Genomic DNA, 23,049 nt, shown 5'->3' on the forward strand with positions numbered 1-23,049 from the left:
GAACGTCTCCATAATGTTGATGATTCATGAATCTTATGAAGGTGCTGAATAAGGTTAGTGGGTTTGTTGTGGGGACAATTCTGCGCCATCATTTGAGAACTGTTTTCTGTTCCATGTCTGATTTCTCACACCTTGTCCACGTCCATGCTCCAGAGGTCACAACTACTCTTTTAGGTGTGAGCTCCTTTTTTTTATTCTTGGCTGGTCGAAGTCCTCCTCCTGTCCACAATCACCCCGCTCTGTGTCATGAACACTCTCCTCCGTGTTTGTTTGTGTTGCCTTTGTTCAGATTTCCTGCCTGCATCCGTGCAGTTGAAAACAATTGAGCATAATATAATATGATAGATGTTTTTCTCATGTCACACAGTTTTTATCGTCACATCGCACAGCCTAGTCGTACGGCACTTAGCCACTTTATTCCTACATTCCATAATACCATGGAATTGTAAAGGTATTCTCAAACGCCTGCAAGAAATAAGGGAATATCCAAGCTGGAAATACTATGCTGGGAAATATTTTGTGATATAATAATCTTTTCAATGAAAATAAACTTTTGGCTAATTTGGGCCAAATAACTTAGTATTACTGACTTCTTTGTTACTTCATTTGTCAATTTAGCATTTCTTTGAGTATTAATTTTCATTGCAGTAGCTGTCTTCTTAACAGTATTGTTTATTTCTTTCACTCATTGATATGGATCTTTTTTCTTAGTTTTATTCAAATTGGTTACGGTACTGTCACATGATCAGTGTTTTTCGTATATTAATTTACCGCTGCAGAACATCTGTGTTTATGATATTTTTGATAGAACTGTTCACATTCCATTGTGGTTGTTTGTTGGGTACTAAATCTAACCGTGATCCATGGTTAATTTTGAAATTCTACTGTAAAGCACATAGAGTAAAATAAATACTTGTGTTTTCATTGTATATGTTACAGCAGTCTTTTTTATCAGTTGTGATTGGTTTGCTGGTGACAGTTCATGCCTGTTTGGTATGTACCATAATCTATATATAGATGGATGTCATGACCGCTCCCCAAAAGTGAAGCTAAAGTGTCAACCGCCACCTGGTGGCTGGCTGCAGTATAGATAATAAACCCCATCTTCTCCATGTTAGTGAAGGGGACATGGACCAAACTAAAAAGTAAAAGTACTAGTCAAATATATTTTCCTCAAAGATGGTTTCTGTCGTTTTAGGTAGTTTTTGTTTCAGGGTTTATATTACTAGCAAGTTTGTTTTTAATTAGTTATTTGGTGCTATAAAGGGTGAAACGTGATTGATGTCTCACTCACTTCTGGGCAGAATGTCTCTGAATACACTGTGTGTTGTAAGCAGGATATTTTAGCTTCATTTCAAGATTGTGGGAGGAAGTGGATACATGTCGTCCATCTTTATTTATAGTTTATGGTCTGTACTGTACATTACAGTGACTTCAAAAAGTATCTGCTTTTATTCCCTATTTTATTTTTTAAATTTAGCTGAAAGACTAGAATTTACAAAATATAAGGAAAACTATTCAGACCCTTTGTGTTAATTATGTAGAAGCTTTTCACAAAGACGCTCCAGACTTGTGACTGCTGCATGCTTTGGGTCACTGTCGTATAGAAAGACCTATTGACCCAGTCTCAGGTCACATGTACTCTGGAGCAGGTTTTCTTCTCTGTATCTATTTATCCTTCTCTTGATTCTGACTAGTCTCCCTGTCCCTGCTGCTGAGAACCACCTCCATACCGTGATGCTTCCACCATCATGCATTATCACAGGGACGGTATGATGTTTGTTTTTCCTAAACGGCTCAGTCTTTTTTAATTCAATAGTTCAACTCTCCCGTGTACTCAGTTTGGCTTGATTACAGAAGGCGTCCTGGTGTTCCCAAACTCACTTCCAAATCTTCCATTTCACAATTAGAATGTGGCCCTGAGAACACACAGAGCGGTGCAAACTGTTTTATACCCTAGATCTGTGCCTAACCAGTTTTGTTGCTCAGAGTTCATGACTTTCTTTTTGTCCTGAAATACAGTTGATTGTGGGACCTTACATACATACATGTCTAATGAATTCAGTGTGTCACAGGTAGAGTCCAGTCACATTAAAGTTACATCTCAAGGATTATTCCAGCAAAGAGGATGGACCTGAACTCGAACTAGAGTGAAACAGCAAAGCTTCTGAACTCTATTGTTGATGAGAGATTCTAGTTTTGATTAATGATTTTACATTTTTTAAATTGAAGTATTTTCAGCTCAATACATGTAAATGACAAAAAATGTATATCTGTGTGTAATATGTGTGATACCTGTTACTTGGTTAGTTTTTCAGGGAATAAAATATCTACGAAACTAGGAAGGATGCAGCATGTGCCAGGAAGGAACCAAATTAATTATCGTGTGAATTTGGAAAAAAGGGTTGGACCATTACTTTTTTTATCATTTTCTTTAACATTGCAACATAGGGCATTTTTTCCACATTTGTAAAAACATTTTGAGGATTAAATTGTGAAACTTGATGAAACATTTAAAGAACTGATAATTTGGATTGTTTGGAGATATTCACTCCACTGAGATGAATGATGCATTTATATTTAAGCAGTATTTGAATGTTGCATTTTTGAGTTAATTTTAACTATATTTTGTATTAATCGACTGATGTTCCTATGTGAAATATTTGTTAAGTAACTATTGACCGTAGTAAAAGGTTAATTTTTAATAACAATTAAAATTAATATGGGAATACAAAGTAAATTACAGTAACCTCAAAACCATGCTTGTAAGTGCTGGTTATTTTCCTCCTGGGTGTCTATAAATAACTCAACTCTGCAGAGAAATAACTGTGTTAGATTGACATGTCCTCTCAGTACCACTAGATGGCGTATTAGTTCCACAGAACTCACCAAACCCCAGTCTGGCCCATCTGCTACCATCAGTTAACCATTTTGTCAACAGTGCTACAGGGGCACAGCACATAGTCAATACATTTATATAAATGTAAAGACCTTGAGTGCCTGTTCCCCCACCGCGAGACAAGTCGTGTGTCATCATCATTAGGAACATAATACAACGCTGACAAGATATCAATTGTACAAGTCATTTTCAAAAGTGCCTGAGCATACTCCGCCTGCCTTTTCCCTCTTAGAATCATCAGAATCAGGAGACTATTGACTGGAAAAATGCAATAACAAGAGTGAGTCGGGTAAATTACATTTGCAGTATATGGATGTTATATTTGTCCTGGCAGTTAAGATCCATTTGCTAGTGAATAAAACGGGCACGCAATTGATGCCGTAGACAGATTAGAAATGTCATCTGCTCAGCCAGGAGATTTGTTATGCTATAAATCAGGCAGGGTTGCCAGTTTTCTGTAGGAAGTTGTGAATTGTATGAGTTTAAATTGCTTATGATGAACACTTGGATTACCAAAAGTCTAATATACATTTTCACAGACTCAATGAATTTAATTGTTTGACATGAGCATCATGGAACTGATGTATGAAAAGATTTAAAACTCCACGACCAGTGGATTCAAAATAGATTCTCCTTATTTGCTGAGTTACACCCTAAACTTCAGGTCACGTCTCGGCCCCAAGGCTGAGGCCAACTGGACAAGTCCATGCAAAATTATTCCCAAACTTTCTCTGGTCCCATCCAAACCTTCTCCCAGGCCAATTCCAGTGTTGTGCCGTGACGTCAGAGTGGTTAATGATAGGTGCTAACCCTCCCTGTACGGTTTGATTCCTCCCCCTTTTGTCCCACTTTCTCCCACCAAGGCCCTGACATCCCTCCGCCACCCACGCCTCTGATGACATCCAGCCAGACCGAGGTGGAGCAGCAATTTCCTCACGGCGCAAACCGTTCAATCTTTGATGCTGTTATGTTGCCTCTGGCTTTGGTTTCTACACACTGGTGTCCCTCAGTGTGTGTCTGTGTGTGAGCAGAGGGGTAATGACAGATCAAGGTGAACACACTGGCTGTTTGTTGACGCAGCTTCGTACTTTACAGTGTGTGCTTTCAGTCTGTTTGTCAGGCCGCGGAACCACATCCACTTGACACAGTCTGGCCACAAAATCCCATGTAAAGATTTCCAAACACACCCGAGTTGTCCGACATCAATAGCAGCAGCAGAGTGGCTGAAGAAAACCCAGTATGTGTGTTGGATGGAGGGATGGAGGGATGACAGAAGACTGACGGCTCAGACAGTAGTTTCACCATGGTTGCGGTCGACGGCGAGTCGAAGCAAAGATGGAAGAGCGGGAGAGGCTGCGGTCACGGCTCGACGTTAACCTCGTGGAAGCAGCCCCAGACTCTTCTCCCTCCAAAACCACAGTTGTAGCCAAAGGTCGGAGGAAGCGAAGGGAGAGATTAGATTTCATGTTGTGAAGAGGTTTCGCATGAGGAACAACAGCAACAGGACTCAGGGTGAACGGAGGCCAAGTGTTGACCAGAGGAAGCAGCTCGGGTTCAGGCTCACGTCTCCATTACAACGAGTGCGGCTTCCCACAGTGGGTTATCCAAACTCTAATGCACGTTAATTAACATTCACCTCATTTCACTGCTTTGCCATCATGTGAGAAACAGTCGGACACAGAGCACCTGGTCACAACACTGCTTTTACAAGGAGATTTTTGTTCATTTAACAAACTAAGTACAAGTAGCGGTAATAGGAATTTGGTTGGAACTGAACACAGCTACACTAGCCGATTCCAGTCTTTAAGCTAAGCTAACCGAGAGGTAGCTGTAGCTTCACATTTAGCACACAGCTAGCAGAACGAGAGTGGTATTTTCTCAATTAATGTTTTGCAAGAAAAACATATTTCATAAAGTGTATCCCTTTATTATGACAGTGCAGTGGTGGATCTAGGATTTTTCTGAATCAGGGGCCATAAAGGGGCCACAATTTAGACACAGGAGCCAATATGTTAAACATGCATGTACATTTCTTGATTCGGTAAGGTGACACATTCCATTCATGAAGTCATTCCTTGTTTAATGTTATCTCTATATCTTTGAGCAAAGCCACACATCATTTAATTAATTTTTAAATTTTTTCCCTGATCAAGCACAATGTGTTCTGCAAAAAAGCTAAGGAAATAACAAATCTGAGCAAATTGTCAAATTTATTGTTGGCTTGTTTTAAAGACTACTGACAGGACAGGGGCACTCCAGGGGCCAATCAGATTCAACTGGGGCCAGTGCCCCCCTTGCCCTACCCCTGGATCTGCCCCTCGGACAAAATATTGTAGGGCCATACGACAGAAAATTCTGTGATCCGAGATTTTGAGAATAATGTTATAATATTATGAGAATAAAGTTGTAATATTACAAGAATTAAGTCCAAATTAAATGAGAAAAAACTTGCAATATTTTCAGAATAAGGGAAACTTTTTTTTTTCAAGAAATAGCCAGCAAGCTCGACAGAGTTCCATTTCTCTTCGATCAAAAATCTTGAACCAATCTCATTGTTCTTAAGAAAATACGAAACCCCTTTAAATATGACATGGACATAACCAACGATAACATTGCAGTCGAGCACTACCAAACATTTTCTCTTCCACAAAGAGGCAACTTCCTCAAAGTCTGACAGTTTCTTACACAATCTTTTCAAAGTCCTGATGTTTATGATAATGTGGTGCTGATGAGACAAAAGATTAAGTATTAAGTTATTTGTGAAACTTCTACAGAAGTATAACTTAACAAGATGCTCCACATCTCTCAGTTTGACAGACTGATACTGTACTCATAATATAATATAAGTAATAGAAGTTTATTCTGGTTATATTGCGACTTTATTCTGTTAATGTAACAACTTTATTCTCGTAATATTATTACTTAAATCTCAAAATCATGTATTTGTTTCCCTCGTATTTGGCTCTTATAGTCCATGGTAATATAGCTTTATGTAAGAAAAAGTATTTTGTGGATAGTCCCCCAAACCTGCCAAGCTAGGAAAGTGATATTCTTAGCACATGATGGGGGGGTGGGGGGGTGGATTTTTGGGAGATGAGGTGACAGAGGAGACGTGTGAGAGAGAAAGAGAGACCAAGGAGTGTGTATGTAAAGTTTAGGGTCAGCTAATTGGGGTCTGCAGTGTGTGTGTGTCCTGTCTGTCAGTGTCTAGACTCTGCCACTGCTGTGTTTTCTCAGATGTGAGACTTTATTAAGCTCTTTACTTACGCAAACAACCCGACCTCCGTACAGGTGTCTATGTTATTGTGAGTGCTCCGTGTGGGTGTGTGGGTGTGTGTGTGTGTGTGTGTGTGTGTGTGCGTGCACCTCTACCTGTTTGCGATTCATCATTAGCTAAAACAATCAGGATTTATGAGTGTACATGCTGTAAGTGACGGGCCGAGGCTTCGCCCCACGCAGACACACTCAGTCGAGCTAACTGAGTTGGGTCATTACTGTCTCATTCCTCTGTCAAGGGCTCGTTCAGTCGCTCATCCATCACAACACACTCAAGCACTGACTCCAGATAAAACTGTTTGTGCGTCTTCTAACATGAGTTATTTGTATCTGGCTGCTGCCTTTTCTCTACACGTGTGTGCCACTTGGATGCAGACATCATGCGGACAACCGGATGTCCACCTCGCTGTCTCTTGTCTGTCTCCGGTGATATTTGTATCTTTATTATCCACACTCGTCTCTGTCTGCCTTCTATCTTTAGTTGTCGCACACACCGAGCGTCTGAGTGGGTATAGCAGGGATCGAGTGTATTAGTGTGTGTGGCATCCCGTGAAACAGCCTCTCGAATGCAAATGGCGATGAAGAAGGGACCCCCGCCCCCCCACCACCACCACCACCACCACCTCATCATTCTGTAGGGAAAAACAACACGAGAGGGAAAATGAGACGGACAGACGAATGGAGCCAACGTACATACCAAACACAGCGGAGTGATAGAGATGCATACAAATGTACAGCAAGTCAGCGGTGGTTACTGAGAGACGGAGCGAAGGAGCAGGAGGATGAGGAGGGGGGGATAAAAGCGTTTGGTAAATGGGTCAGGCCTGTCTGCCATCCCAGGCACATACACACAGCATGCAGCCCCCAGAGAGAGATAGAGATAGAGAGAGAGAGAGAGAGACCCAGACTGTACAGCCTGCTGCTGAGAGGAGAGACGACAGGAGGAGAGATGAGAGGGAGATGTGATGAAGAAGAAGGTTGCAGATGGATTGCAGGAAAGGGATCGGAAAGCCAAAGGGACGCTCAACTCACACAAGCACGTGTTGATGCTCACCGCTCATGGTTATCTGATCATGTTGATCATTGTCGGGTTCATCTGCAGTAGTGTTGAGACCATACATAATACATTAGATTGTTTATTGAACAATTTCACAAATCAGAGTCCACTCACTTCCACTGAAGTTTCAGCAATGCAGCACCTGCAGTTTTATTATTGCCTTCACCAAGGAGGTTACGTTTTCACCCCTGTCCATTAGTTTGTTGGTTTGAATGTTTTTTTAAATTGATTTAAACCAGATTAAACTAGAACAACTGAATAGATTTCCACAAAACTTGATGGAAGGATGTGGTATGGGTCAAGAAAGAATCCAAATTCAAATCAGGGGGCAGATCCAGGTTTTTTCCCCCACTTTCTTTAGCTTTCTGAGGTATTAGGTATTATTATTTCATTTTCCAAGGAAATAATTCATAAATATGGATGAAACAAATCGAACACATTTTGGGAACTGATGATTGGATTGTGAGCAGTTTTCATCTTGATAGAATTGTAAAGGGGACTGATGGAGCTATACTCTCTACTTAGTGTCCTTCTAGTTCAAATAGTGTGAGCAGCATGAGCTCTAGTTTAATATCTAACAATATTATGACACAACGTCCTAATCATATTTCGTCTATGTTGATGTGCTGTGACAGGACGTTTTAAGCAGCTTAATCTAAACAGTCACGTTTGGCAGTGATGAGGCAAATTACTTAAGTACATTTTTCAATTATACTAGATTTATATTGTCATATTGTTTGTCTGGCAGAACATATGGTGCAGTCAAGTTGTGTTACACAACATTGTATAGGTGCCAATGTATTTCCATTATACAGCCTGTTATCAGTTTGTGTGACAGGTCTGACGGGTGGAGGGGAACTTTGGTTTGACCTGAGACAAGGTCCCTGTGTTAGAGTCTGACCCATGATGCTGAATGTGGTTCAGCCTGATTGTGTGCAGGCCGCACCACTCATTTTTTATGGTGCGCTGCCGCCTGATGAAAGGACCCGGTGAGTTAGTTTGCTGGACTGGAACTGCATCAAAGAAAAGGGAGAGAAGAAAGGCGAAGGAGCACGGCTGTCACCGGACTGCTCCACGGCTGCTTGGCTTGAACAGATGAAAGGGTTAATCTCGTTTGACAACGCACAACAATGAGTAATGACTCCGAAGCCTCCCACTCCGTCACGTTGCCTTTGCACTGTTTCACTTGCGACTTTTTTCTCCTAAAGCGTGGCCTTATTTGCTCCGCAGCCTCTGCTACCTTGTTTGCCTCCATTGTATGCGGAGCAGCCTGCTGCTAACCGTCTGCGTGCGCCTAGGTAAACACATTTTGGGAACAGCAGCTAATCCATCATGGGCGTCACGGTGAAATGTTTCTCCCCCGGGGCCCTGCAGTGGCGCGGTATCAGGTGGAAGGGTTCCACTTCCTGTCTTTGTGGGCAGGTTCCTGGCCTAAAGGGACAATCTCTCTATGGGCCCCTGGTGGGTTGAGCGCATACAAGCCATGGGCGACACTACCTGCTCCACCACACCCCCTGACGGCGCCACTCTGGGCCCTGCTGAAGGGTATATGCATGCATGTGCGGTGTGTTAGTATGCATCATGTGTTTACAAGGAACAAGGACGTTTATTTTTTAAGTCCAGAATACAAGATTTAAGAGTTTCCCCTCGTACAGTCTGCCTGCATGACTGTACAAATCCACCACATGCAGCTGTGGTGTCACATTTTGATGTGAGGAGATTGCACTGCGTTGATGGCTTTCTGTGGGTCATGAGGAAGGAAGGGTGCATGTCAGTATCTCTCTCTCACACACACACAATTGCACAGGATGAGTGTTCCTCAGTGAGCTGTACAGATTTTAAATTGAATCTCTCTTGTCCGCGTTGTGGGTGACCTTCCCATTTGGAGCTGAGGAGTGCTGCAGAAAGCCAATACAGCCGCTGTGATTTCACTTTCAGCGAGGCAGACAGTGACAAGCAGGGAGAGAGATCCAACGAGACAGAGGGAGTGAGAAGCCCAACTCCGATTCCCTGCACATTCCTTGTCACTTACCGACCTCACATGTGATTCTTAAGGTGGCACAGAATCCTAACAGGTTATTAGTCATGTATTAGGAACAAATTAGATATTGAAGGTTAATCCTGAAAAAAAGAAAAGTATTGTGTTGGATTGTCTTCTTTAAATTTGGAAGGTCTGAAAAGACTTAAGGAGCCGGTATGCTTTGAATGAAGTTCACGTCCCAGCGTTGGCATTTGAGGGACCGTGTCTGACAACTTTTTTAACATTCTGAAAATGACAGACTGACAATCCTGCCCATGCTTCAGTTTGATGGAGGTGATTAAGTTACTCCGAACAATATTTATCATTTTCAGACGACTGCTCCTGTCACTTTTTTTTGTGCAAACCAATAAATGCAGCACCCTGAACGCCTTTAAGGAGAAACTGTCCAATACTGATAAAGTTCTCTGTATGACAACAGGCTTTCCAGCTTTGGAGTGTTGCCATTTGTAACTGCTGTAAAAAAAAATTGCCTTCACAGTAGGTCGGATTAGACTTTGTACAAAGTTACTTCCATTCTTTTAAGCATTCATAAAACAATGTGGAGAGATTCTGACACATGACGCTCTTGGCATTTCACACCAACGTGGGCCCAGAGGACACATCAGAAGAACTCCCACCTTGGTGAGAAACTGCCACAGATGGCTTTCGCACTTTGTGCACTGACACAAAAGTGAACTTTTGCACAGTGGGTGGAGAGAGGAGGATGAATACATCAGCATCACAACAAAGGTCCAGAAGGCAGGATTAATGTGTTAAAAACAAAGATGATCAAGTGTTGAAGTATGTGAAAGGCAAAGGAGGGCATGTTGATAAAAACAGAAGAATAGACCTTTCATTTCTGACTTTTAAAATGAACATCTGGACAGAGGTGTAGCTATGGGTGGTCAATATCTGCTTTGCTTTTTTTGATTTGCTTTTTTTAATTTCAATATAGGCCTGCTATAATTACCACCAATATTTTTTTCTGGGCTGCTGAGCCAGTGAAAATATAAAAGGGACCAACATGAACTATGATCTATTGGCTCAGTAGTTGAGTGGGGAAAACGCTACATTGAACACTGAAAAGAAAAAGAAATGTGAGAGCAATAACAGCTGATCGGCTCATTGATATTCCTATATGATAAGCCAGTGTGTCCAGTTTGCAGGGACATTGTCGCAATGATGAAAAAGCCCAAAGTACAGCTGGAAACATGCAGCTGAACTGGATGAGTGACAGTTATCAGCACTCTTAAATAAAGTTACCGGTCTGCTACAGAGTTTGTGCAGCCAAGAAGCAGCTTTCACAATCACATTCTGATAAAGACAAAGTTATACAGGCAAATTTTGTTGGAAGCAAGCTTATAGCTAAGAGGCTGAAACCTCATTCAGACTTTGTGAAGGAGTGTTGTTGCCATTGCGGAGCTGCTTGAACCAGACAAAGTAGAATTATTCCAGAGTATCAATGTGTCTTGAAGACAAATCGTGCAGGGTGACAGAATTTTTTTTTTGCCGTCTTATGAAAGTATTTATTCTCAATACTGGATGCATCAGGTAGACCTGGCTGATGAGAGGCCCAAAATAAGACAATACATACTACGTGAAATTACAAACACAACCAAAAAAGCCCAACTTGCCGCTTTGTGTGGGATCAGAAAAGGATGTTCTGCTTTCACAAGTCAAGCATGGCATTATCAAAGGTGATATCATCATCATTATCATCACCATCACTACCATCTGACATCAGATAGCCTCACTAAAGAGAATCAGTTCAAGTCATCACATCAGAGAGGTTAGTTACTTAGTATGACCTGTGAAGGACTTTATACAAATTTAAATGGCTCTCTCTGGAGAAAGGTTCTCCATGCCTGCTGTATAGCATTCTGATATGAGTACAAGACATATTAAATTCACTACTGAATAACATACATACATATATATATACTACATATACCAAGCTTAAAAAAGAACTCCACTGGGCCATTCAGATGTTTCCAGGTCCAGTCAGTAGCCATGTTATGGATCTGCCCCTGCGTCTGTTGCCCTGTAGGTTTTCTAAGAAGTATCACAGTACATAACCGTGTATTAAGATAAAACAGAAACACGCATTTAAGGTTGAATAAAAGAGATAACAAGAGAACTCTCAAAAGTTATAATCTCCCATCAAACCAGCAGGTTAATGGGGCTTTTTCAGTCTTGACTTAACAAAGCAGAGACACATTAAAGAGTCTGCCACTCACCAAGAGACAGCCGTGTGTTCACTCTGAAATCACTCCCACTTTACATGCTGATGATAGTTTCACCTTGAACTTGAAACAATGTAATCTTTGTCAATCATTGTTTCTCTTTGACTAAATACCTCAGTTTACTCCTGGTTTCCACTGTTGACATTTTAAGCTTCCTGAATGCTTACGAATATTTGAAACAGAGGAAGCTCCAGATGATAGTATTCTTTCTAAGTCTTTCTAAGTCTTTATGCTGGTTAGTAAAAAGTGTGAAGCTGATTTCATGTTGGCAACATACTGTAGACGTGTCAGAGTTAAATATGGGTGAAGTGCCATATTGAAAGAAAAGAGTGAAGGAGACAATTACAGGGAAAGTAAGGGTGAGAAGAAAGAAAGAGGTGGAATCATAATAGCCCAGCTCTGCATGGATTGTTTCACCCACTGCTTTTCCCTTCTAAAAAACTCTGATGCTCTTTTCTGTTGCTGATGAGAAGCGCCATGGGCATAAAATCAATAAGTCTCAATTTTGCTTGTGAGCGAGGCTTTACAACAAAAATCCATGGTGCTGTTTTGAATTATTATTACAAATCCATCGCTCTTGTTTTGCCTGTCCCTGCTAAAAGAGGTGGGGAGGTCGTGAAACAATGAGAGTAAATCAATGGCAAACAAAGCTCGCCTCGCGGAGACAACAGCATAGGTCAAAGCCCCCAAAAAACAGTGTTGTGATTAGTATGATTCAATGGTTCCTCCTCTGTTTGCTCCTCGAAGAGTTTCACACTCGACCCTGAGTGGAGGAAGAGATGGACCGATGTTTCTATCTATCTTTCAAGAGGTAATGAAGTCATCATCCCCCGATAGATGTGTCCTGACCCTGTCGTCTCCTGATGGTGAGTCATCCGACTGTTGTGCTGGTCACACACCACACACACACACACACACACACACGAACACACACGCACAAACTCTCTCTCTAAACACCCTCCCTGCGTCCACAGCCCCTCCTCTTCTCTCAGGCCACAGTTTACAGCCCCATCATAACAAATCACTGTTAACATTAACATAGACTTACACATCAAGCTGATACAGTCAGGGAATTAAGAGTATAGGAAGGCGATGTTGAACGTACACGTCCAAACACACAGGGATTAACTCTGCACACATGTTCATGTTCATAATGGGAACACGGAATGGACTTTGTAAACGTTCACTGATTCGAATCTGTGTGTGTCAGTTTACCTGTGCACACCCTGGAATAGAATTTGGATCAGGATTTTTAATTAGGATCCTCATTAGCATAAAAAACTGGAAAAACAAAAACATCAGTTCAGACATTTAAATACAAATGACTATTAAACTAAAGTCATGAAGTATACCTGACAAAAGTATTTCTGGAAACATATTAGCTGACTATGTTCTTATTTATATACATAATCTTAATAAATTAATACACATGTAGAAAATGAATACAGATATAAGAACTTTTCAGTTTATTACTGTATATTCTTATCCATTAATGTCATCATGGTGAATTGAATCAGACTTAAAACTTAGACATTGAGACCATAAACTCCTTTGGAAAATGTTCACTGACGTTATAAATCATATGAGAAGTAGAGGCCTTTTCTGATAGACGTCAATAGAAACTATTGATTATTATTATTATTATTATTATTATTATGAGACCATAAGCTGTTTTCCAACCTGAAATCAATATGATTATGTGCTGCTTTATAGACTGGAAGTATCATAGAGAGGTGACACTGGAATTAATACCACAACAACACAAAATAATTCTTTTTTCAATGGAGAGGAATTTAAATTGGACAAAAAGCGAATAGATATGTCACTACTTGCTTTTGTAAAAATGGAAACGTCTGGTTTTTAACATAAAGAATATGACCCCGAAAATGTACCATCAAAGGGGCAGAAGTACTGGGGGTAACTACTTGTTATTGATGTGTTACTCTGTAAAGTGATAATACCCAACACTGAGCAGATCTGACAATGTAAAAAGAGACACGGAGGGGGATTCTGGGAAAACTTGAGGAGTGGAGGACAGCTGTAGTTTCTGTTTGACAGATGCCCCGGCTCTCAGAGGAACAAAATGAAATAGCTGACATAGTTAGGACGGAGGACTTTCACGCCCTTCTCACTCACACTCTCTCTCTCTCTCACAGACACACACACACACACACACACATCGTTCACGGTGCAAACGATTTGACAGAACATAAACACATATTAGCTGTATCATCTCTCATCGACACTTAATGCCAAAGCGCTGGGTGTTAACACGCCACAAGCCGTGCTAATGCACTGCGGTGAGCACAGTTTTGTGCGCCATGAAAACACATACAGTTCCACTCTGAGGGACCTGTATATGAGTTACACACTGAATGTGTAAAACCTGCAGCAGAAAGGCCCCAAAATGACATGAGAAATGTGACAGGTGATGTCAGGGATGAGGAGCTGGAATACGATTATACTGTACGCTCTACTTATGGAGTGGATATGGATATTATACAATATCCAGTAAATGATTGCGGCTAAGCTGCTTCCTCCAGATGGATACAGTGTGTGTGTGTGTGTGTGTGTGTGTGTGTGTGTGTGTGTGTGTGTGTGTGTGTGTGTGTGTGTGTGTGTGTGTGTGTGTGTGTGTGTGTGTGTGTGTGTGTGTGCTTTCTAATCCTATTTCCTCATGTCCATGGTGCATGTTAAATTGCACAGTAACACAGGTTGGACAGAGGGATTTCACAATTTTTTCTCCATTGAGGTTAGACATCTAACAGCAAACACACACACACACACACACACACACACACACACACACACACACACACACACACACACACACACACACACACACACACACACACACACAAAAGCACACACACACACCCTTAACTTGTGATTTATCTATGGCTCAGCCAGCTAAGTACCTCAGTAACCACATGACACAGTATCATGGGTTTATGGACATGTATCTATTCAGCTGGGATCAAAAGGCTCATTAGTGTCAAAGGGAGCGAGTGTTGAGGCTCATCCCCAGTGTGTGTATGTACAGTATGTGTGTGTGTGTGTGTGTGTGTGTGTGTGTGTGTTTCTGTGTGCAATAGAGCTCTGCAACCTCAGATTTCTTCTGCAATAAAAACCAAGACTGACTTTTCTTTTTCTTTCTTTCTATAATAATAATTTTTGGGGACAGAGCCATCGACATCAGTTGGCAAGGGCACTATTGTAACTGATGGAATTGTTATAATAACTGGTGCAGGTGGTTGTTCTACACCTGCCTGTTTGTAACGAGCTGTTAAAGCTCTGGAGCTACTTCAGAATTATCCCTTGTCATAAGTGAGTCCTCATCAAACATTTCTACAATATAATCACTTTTATTGTTTGTGTGCTGGATGTTGTGTGAATAAACAGTCTATAGTGCAGAGTGAAGTTAAAAAAAACTTTGTGTTCATCCTTCCTGGTTTATCTGCAATGACTTATTGCCTTATAGTCAATGTTTTTCATGAAATGAAACAGAATTGGCTTTATTACTGATCACGGCTGCAGTTTACATATAAGTTTCAATGATTTACTGAACTGGTGTTATTTTTTTTATACATTGGATGTTGGAGGTCCGTTAAGCAATCAGCACAATATTTAGACCCAAGTTCAGAACTTTTCAAAATAAAACCTCTGCAGTTCTGCTCGATATAAAGCATTGCAGCAACAAAACGAATGTTGTGTTTTAACTATGAAGACAAATTGACAAACAGGAAGTAATTCTGTGAATATCGTTGCCATGACGGAGATCAGCACCCACTGCACCCACTGAAAGTCTGTGTTAGTCTGATGTGGTGAAATACAAAATAATCAAATCATCAAAATGATCTAGCTGAGATTTAGACCTGCAGGTTGACCAACAAAGCACCCCCATGCTATGTGCCCCCTATTGTAACTTGGTAGGTATATGCAGCTGTATAATGTCTCCTGCCATACACACAAGCAAGAAATGACATCTCATTTATTTGCACAGTGTTCGATGGGAGTGATCGCACATAGATGAATCGACCAGTGTCCTGCTTGTACCCCCCACATGCACAGGGGTGCAGGGGTTAAATATCTTATTCCCAGTCTCTTGTACGTGAAAGGCCACTTTGGATTTTCGGTAGTGCTGTTATCAGGTGATACACTTCGTCTTTGTTGACCTTGGTAAATTCCTCCTCCTCCATCCAGTCTCATCTCTAATCTCGCAGCTTCTTTCTCTATCGATCGCCCCTCTCTTTCAATTTCTCTCTCCCTTTGTCCCACTTCTAATATAACTGCATTTGCTGACAGTTTTTCATAGCTGTATTTACACAGTTAATATTTCTTGTCTTTTCTCATTCCTCAGCCTCACGTCTATCTCCCCAGCACCCCTCCTCTCTGTCCATTCCTCACATCATCCTTCCAATCATGGGGCCTTATTGATGTTAATCGGATGATTTTATGATGGGATACAGCTGACCATGATGCTGCTTTGATCACAGTCTGCCCTCATGACCTTTTACTGAATGGAGGCAAAAGAACAGTGACTCCTCCCCAGGAGTGGAAGTGGGCAGGGAGAGGGTGTTGTGGATAGTTAAAGGTGTGATAGCTGAATATTTCTTCTTCTGTTACAGATCTCAAAGCAATTTAACATGCTGCCCCCAGTGGCTGATACAGGTATATTCCCGAACAAAACCACTGAATCAGTACAATTAAAACACGCCTTTACCACCAGTGACCACCAGTGTTGTCAGATCAACCAGGGCTGTGTTTGAAATCACTCTCCACTCACTATGTTGTCCATATTGTAGTGCTGTCCAAATATTTAGTTTGAATTTTTGTATCCTTGTGGACTCATTGTATCCTGTTACGAGACAAACTGAACTGTAACTACCATTAAATGCAAGGGCCTATTCTCATCGGCTAGCTCCGTTCAGTCCCTGTGGCATTTGAACTTTACTTGAGTTGTATGTCTCACTTACTCACACCTTGGGCACGCAGACTATCTGACGAGGGGGGGTCATTGATTACTCACACTTTTCCTGACGTCTTCCACCAGTGGGCCCGAGAACCACGATGTGGCCTGTTGAGAGCCCCTCCAGCCACACCAGGCTCCCAGCTCTGCCAGGTCAGATGCAGTTGTATGGTTTTATTTCACTTCCCCGTGCATTGTGAAGTAGCGTAGGGAAAAGAGTCTGTGTTCTGGGTCACTGTCTCCAGAGCCGTGTCCTGTTGCAGTCAGCTGCTGTTGCACTCCTCTGTGTATTAGGTGTGTGTTGCCACCAGGTGGATGCAGTTATTCGATAAGAAGGGAGTTAACACCCCCCCCCCCCCCCCCCCCCCTCAGTTTGGAGTGTGTCACACTCCCTACGACCTCGCTCTACACCTAACTCTGCACCTGAACCCCAAAAATACATTAATAATCTCCTAATGGGTCATAACATTTCCCACAATGCATTGCAGAGTAGTGTAACACCGATGGTCACTAACCGAGCAATATATACTATCATGCATTGCACTGGAGCTGAATGAAAGAGAAACAATGAAAGACGAGAGGAGAGAGAGAACTGTATGATGATGAAAACATGTCTGCATAAAAATAAATGAATACAAAGCCTCAGATGTGACTCAATAGAAGCAGAAGCAAACAGAAAAGCCGTGATGAAAGTTGTAGCAGACACTAAATATTTTCAAGTTATTCCTGAGGCAAAACACGCTCAGTATAATATGAACTAAACAACATTGATAATACTTTTTTTTTTAAAGGAAAATGACCCAAATAGTGTCCAAAGGTTTTTTTTTTTTTGTATTTTGTAGATAAACTCACTTTATCTTATTTTACATGGAGTGTGCAGGTAGCAGGGAGTATTACATGATTTCTGAAATCTGAACGCTAAACTTTTGTAATTATCATAAGTGATATACTCTTTTTACCTAACTTTAACTGTGACTGTTTCTTATCTAGTCATGAATAACATAATCTCTATGAACAGATTCAGCAGAATCTGTAGGTAAAGGACAAGATGCTGATGCCGGAAGCCTCTTGTGGGATGAGATCTATGTGACGAGCAAAAATAGGTGGAACACATTGACTGAAAAGCATCTACTATATATGAGCATTCTAATCTATCTACATTCATATGCAGATAGTTGTTAATAGAGATGAGCCAAAATGTCGTCTGGACCTAAAACTCCTTTGAAGAGTATCACTGTTTGTGTTTCGTGTGGAGAAACGTTCGACTCGTGTCATATAAGTAACTAGTCAGACTGTAGACAGTGGCCCTGTTATCTGGTGACTACATCTGAAGCACCGAAATATTGGCTGTTTCTCCCAGAGGCTAATTTGTCATCAGATGATAGCCAATGGACTCCAAGATTGTAAATATTTAACTTAAGATATGAAACCAAGTGCTTTGGTGTTTTAAAGTCTGGGCGTTGTCAAAAAGTGTCAATGCTGCCACACTGTGTGTGTTTCAGTGTGCACTTTGACGTGGACATATCACACAGACAGTGCTCATGTTAACCTCCTATGGTTCCCTGCGGATCTCGGGAGAATTGCTTATAGAAAGTTGAAGGCAGTAATTATAAGTTTGCTCTCCTCTCCATGAGAAAGTTGCAGTTCTAGTCGGTCCAGTCATCTCAGATGGAGAGATAGAGGAGGAGGAGGAGGAGGAGAAAGGCTTGATCTCAGCATACAGGAGAAATAGATGACTAACCAAACAGAAGAGCTCAGCCAGCCGTGACCACAATCAATGGGCTTTCTTTAAGTGTCTTCGATTTGGACTCACACTCTCTCTCTCTCTCTCTACACACATTTATACAGTATGTGTGTATATATACAGTATATATAATATAAACGTATGTATATGGGTTTGATTAAATAAATATCTTCATGGTTTTTTGCTTCCCTCAGTCTCTCTCTTCTCCTTTCCTCTCACTTCTCTTCCATCTACATTCCTCTGTGCAACCCCGTCTCTAATCCTTTTCAATTCTCTCTCCCTTATGCGTTTGCTTTCTTTAAACCTCTTTCCCTCTCCTTCACCTGTCTTTCCATCCTTCTCTCTGCATTATTGTCCTTACTTTTTTTCTCCTCTCATTTTTCCTTCCTCTCTCGTATATTCCCACCCTGCTTCATCCCTCTCTTTCTCTCCTTCCATTCATCCCTCCACTTTCTAACCCTTCCTCATACATCTTCCCCTCTCTTCTCTCTCTGCCTCCCTGCAGCCCCTCTCACTCCCACCCCCTACCCTCGAGCTAGTATTGATTGAGTCCTCACAGCTTCATTAGGATTCTCCCATTCACTTTGGTGTGTGCGGCCCCGGGGCAGTGATCCAGCGGGGGCTCTTGAGAGGAGCATGCTCGGGTTACACGTCAACTCTTACCATATTTCACTTTTAGCGGACTTACTTTCGCTTATCTGCTCATTCCAGACCACTCAAAGTGCGCTTCAAGGATGTTCCCGCCTCACCCCATGTCCTGGGGTTTACTGTCATAAAGATGTGTCACAGGAGGTGAGGACTTCATTTGGGCCTGTGTTTGTGTGTGTGTTTGTGCGTGTGTGTGTGATTGTGCGTGTGTGTTTTGGTGCTTCACTTCATTATGCTTCAATAAAGTTCACGTTCAGAGATTTTTTTTCATTACCCTCATCTGTTCTTCTTCTTCTTCTTCTTTGTTTGGTTTATTAGCGGGTGGCAACCAACGTCAAGCGTTTTGGTTAGCCATCTACTGGATCTACCTCTTCTTCTTCTGTTCGGTATATTTGAAGTCAACAAGATTATTTTTAATTTAGGGGTTAAAAGAGGTTAAAAGAGGTTATATGTGTTATATTGGTGATACATGTTTTTGAACATGGCCAATGTTAAGCTTGACAGCTGTTTAATAATGTTAATAATGTTATGTTGTCACTCCTGCCCGTTTCTTTGTTGGTTTGTTTGTAAGCAAGATGTCCACCAAACTTGGTGGAAGGACGTTGTATGGGTCAGTGAAGAAATCCTTACATTTTGTTGTGGATCCGGATCAACAATAACATTTCCGTTGTTTTCCCAGAGAATAATTCATGGACCTTTGGGCCTTGGTGGAACTTTAACATGTCTCTGTAGTAGTGCTACTCAGAGGACGTATTATAACCTTTATATTACAACCTGTAAAGGTTGAAGCTCTTAGAAAGCAACCATCACCACCACTACTGGAACTTTTGATGCCACAGAAAACTCACAAATTCAAAATAGAAATGTGCAACAGTCCACATTCAACTGTCCAGTCCATTTATCAACTTAAATCAGGTGATGACAAGTGAGCAACTCCATCTATTACTGCCACAGGACTAATTTCATGTGTCCATTCCTCAAGATAAGACAATGGCAGCTACATCATTAATTAATATAGCTACAACTGTAGCAACACATATCATTTACAAAAAAGACGAGACCTAAATGTAGTTTAAACAAACACAGCATTAACTGCTAATGGAAAAGGTACCAGCTATCGTCAAGGCTTGTTGTGATTTACACTTCTGGGCCAACGTAGTTTGCTATAATTTGCCTAAAAGGTTTCTGTTTTTCTTTGTCGAAGACGAGAATGAAATGACCACAGTCTCAGTCCACTATAAAAACTGACATATAATAATAGTTGAGTCATTTAAATTAAAGCTTACATGACAAGTGGAAATAATTTTCAATATGACGTCCATATACTTACTGAGCACTTAACAACAGGGAGGATAACAACACTCACCTTGTCTTAACACAAATCCAAATCCAACTCTGTATTACCGCTGCTCTGATGAATTCCCTCATTTCCCCCGTCCTTGTGTTTCGCTTGCAAGCTTTTACACCCTTTTAGCTAATGTTTCAAGCAGTCGATTAGTCACGACTTTGCCTAAATATGTCAGTTTGTGGCAGAGAGACACTGAGCAGAAGCAACGGGGAGAGAGTCAGTTGTGTGGGAGTCAGACGTAGAGAAAGTAGGGACCCCCCTGACCTGAAGACACACTGATAACCTGTACATGTGAAACATACACATGTCTCCAACGCTATCAAATACATTCTGTAAACACAGCTGCATCAACTCTGTCACTCCACAGGAACCTCTGTCGAGGGACGATGAGATGAAATATTCCCACGTAAAAATATCATCGCCCTGTTTTTCACTTTCTCACAGTTACATTACTCAGCTTCAGCCACGAGCGCGGGACATTACACATGCCCCGTGTATGAGATGTGTGTATGATATGTGCTATTGCATGTTTTCACTGGGCAGCTGCCGTCTTCCTTTATGTGCTCTGTAAACCACAGGGTGATATATTGTGGTGCTGATGCATTTTGGCCCCCAGGTTTGAGCCCCTTCACAATACGGCACAGGGAGAGAAGAGACGGGGGTGGAGGAAACGCTGTACTGTAAAAGCACATTTTACACATATTTCTCATGAATCAATCATTAAATGGTAAATAGTCTGTACTTATAAAGCACTTTTCTAGTCTTTATTTATTAATTTCTTTAAACATTTTCTGTATCCAGATAAATTATTTACTTAATTTAGTAATTTACTTGGCAGGAACAGTGCACATTAGTCAATAGTGTAGTTTTCATTAGTGGTCCCTGAACAGCTCTTCCATAAAAAAAGCAAATAAAACCTTTGAGCTGCACAAGTCTTTGTTTTTTATATTAACAATGGATCAAATGACTGTGTAATGTTTAAGGTTCTGTTGAAATTGACAGTACCAAAAAGAATTATAACACAAACATGTAGTTTTCCTCAGCCCTCTGAGCCTTTTTGCTTATTCTAGCTCACTGTTATGGTTTTGGGGCCAGCACACTGCTCTTGTTTTCAGTGGCAGCAGGCGGCTTATCTCGGAAAAAAGCTCCAATAAATTGTTTAAAAAAACAAGAGAAAACATGCAACATTACATAAATAAAAGTTATTGAAGTGGGATGGAATCACACAGAGGAGTAAGAAAACACATTAATGTTACACAGCATTATCAAGTAATTCAATCAGCTCTGAGCACACAAACATAAAATAAACATATAAATCACACTGGAATAATGATGCAATCGAATGGGGGTGGGGGTGGGGGAGTCTTATCTGTATTCGAGTATCAATCAAATAGTTTTGGCCAATTTTAAAGTGATAGTAGAAGTGTTTTGTTGACTCAAACACTTCACCCACCCCTCCATCGGCATAGGGGTGAGTATATAATGACTGAATTGTCATTTTTGGATGAACGATCCCTTTAACTCCTGAATGATATGTGGAAAACACATCCTTTAAAATATGGTAGATATCAACATTATTTTAAGTGCAAAATAAATCTGCCTCCAAAACCCAAACTGCTCAAACCCTTGTATGTCTGCATGTTCCCAGACGTGTGCATATGATGTGCTGTTTAGCATTAAGTGCTTTTCTGTGCCCTCCTCTGCACCCCTGCACTCCTCTGTTGCTGTAGGGAGTGCGAGGTGCAGAGGAGGGCAGGTTCGGCTCTCCAGCAGACACCCTGTTTATTTAGCCTGACATTCCTGCACTGCTGCACTGAACCGGGAGCGCCGGCTACTCTGCCTCGTCTTATCTTGGCTCACGCCCGCCCCCGTCAGTGCCACTGACACCTGAAGTAATGTGTGCATGTTGGGAGCACATTTTGCCTTAACTGTACACGTGTAAGGATTCTTTCTCCAAGTGTCACTCACTGTCTGACAAGCTCATTATCAAGATCTTTAGTATTGTACAATATGGTTTCTACGAGAACGCCGCGGGGTGATGCACGGCTGCAGGAAGCCATCACACCTGATGACAGATTGCATTCATTAGACGTCCTCCTCGCGATGAGCCTGAAGGACGAACCAAGGCGGCGGTTCGGTCGGCCTGTCCTGTCTCACCGCAGTGGGAGTTTATTTACCCTTCACTTCTCATTACGCCACCGACTCCCACCATGTGCAGGGTGGCCATTTTAGATCGTTGAGCAGCCACAGGTCACAGGAGTCCTCTAATGAGTCATTGGACTCTCTGTCGATACGCTCACATGTACGTCCTCATTTGTCTCTGTTCAGAATTCCCTCTAATTGATACTGAGTGCTGACTTGCATTCCGGTTAGTGTGCACTGAACTGCTTGTCACTCAAAATTAGCCGTCTTTATGAGGCTGCCCGAGTGCTGATGCGTGCACTCAAACACGTGCTGATGGTGCGGTTAGCGGCACAAATTACGATTAATTTTCTTTACCTAGACGTTTGGCTGTGGCAATACATTTCTCCAACCCGTCTGGGTCGACTTTCCATCTCTGTTATCCCTTCTGGGAAGCTAAATAACATATTTCAGTCCGAAGTTGGGTTTGCAGAGAGAGTATTGGCTTTCTCATTAGAAAAGTCTCCAATTCTGTTTCCAAAAATCCCTCTGTCCGTGCATATTTATTTCTGTTCTGTGTGTCTGGAAATGTGTGTGTGGCTCAAGCTGGCATGTGATTCAAATTTGTCATGTGTGTCAGTGCAGCAGTGTGCATGTGTTTCTTTCCCTCCATGACCAGTTGCTTCTGGCCTTTCTCACTTGTTACCTTGTCATAACAGGCACT

The 23,049-nt window shown here is 41.5% G+C and overlaps 1 long non-coding RNA gene across 1 annotated transcript; it reads right to left on the minus strand.

Annotated features, from left to right (window-relative positions):
* Positions 1–193: 193 nt before the first annotated feature.
* On the minus strand, positions 194–756 carry LOC117772991. The gene is made up of 2 exons (XR_004615859.1): positions 686–756; positions 194–655 (listed from the first exon to the last, which is right to left on the minus strand). It is a non-coding gene; the product is annotated as an uncharacterized LOC117772991 (long non-coding RNA).
* Positions 757–23,049: the final 22,293 nt, after the last annotated feature.

The sequence above is a fragment of the Hippoglossus hippoglossus genome, chromosome 13 (assembly GCF_009819705.1).
Source record: "Hippoglossus hippoglossus isolate fHipHip1 chromosome 13, fHipHip1.pri, whole genome shotgun sequence".
Lineage (NCBI taxonomy): Eukaryota > Metazoa > Chordata > Actinopteri > Pleuronectiformes > Pleuronectidae > Hippoglossus > Hippoglossus hippoglossus.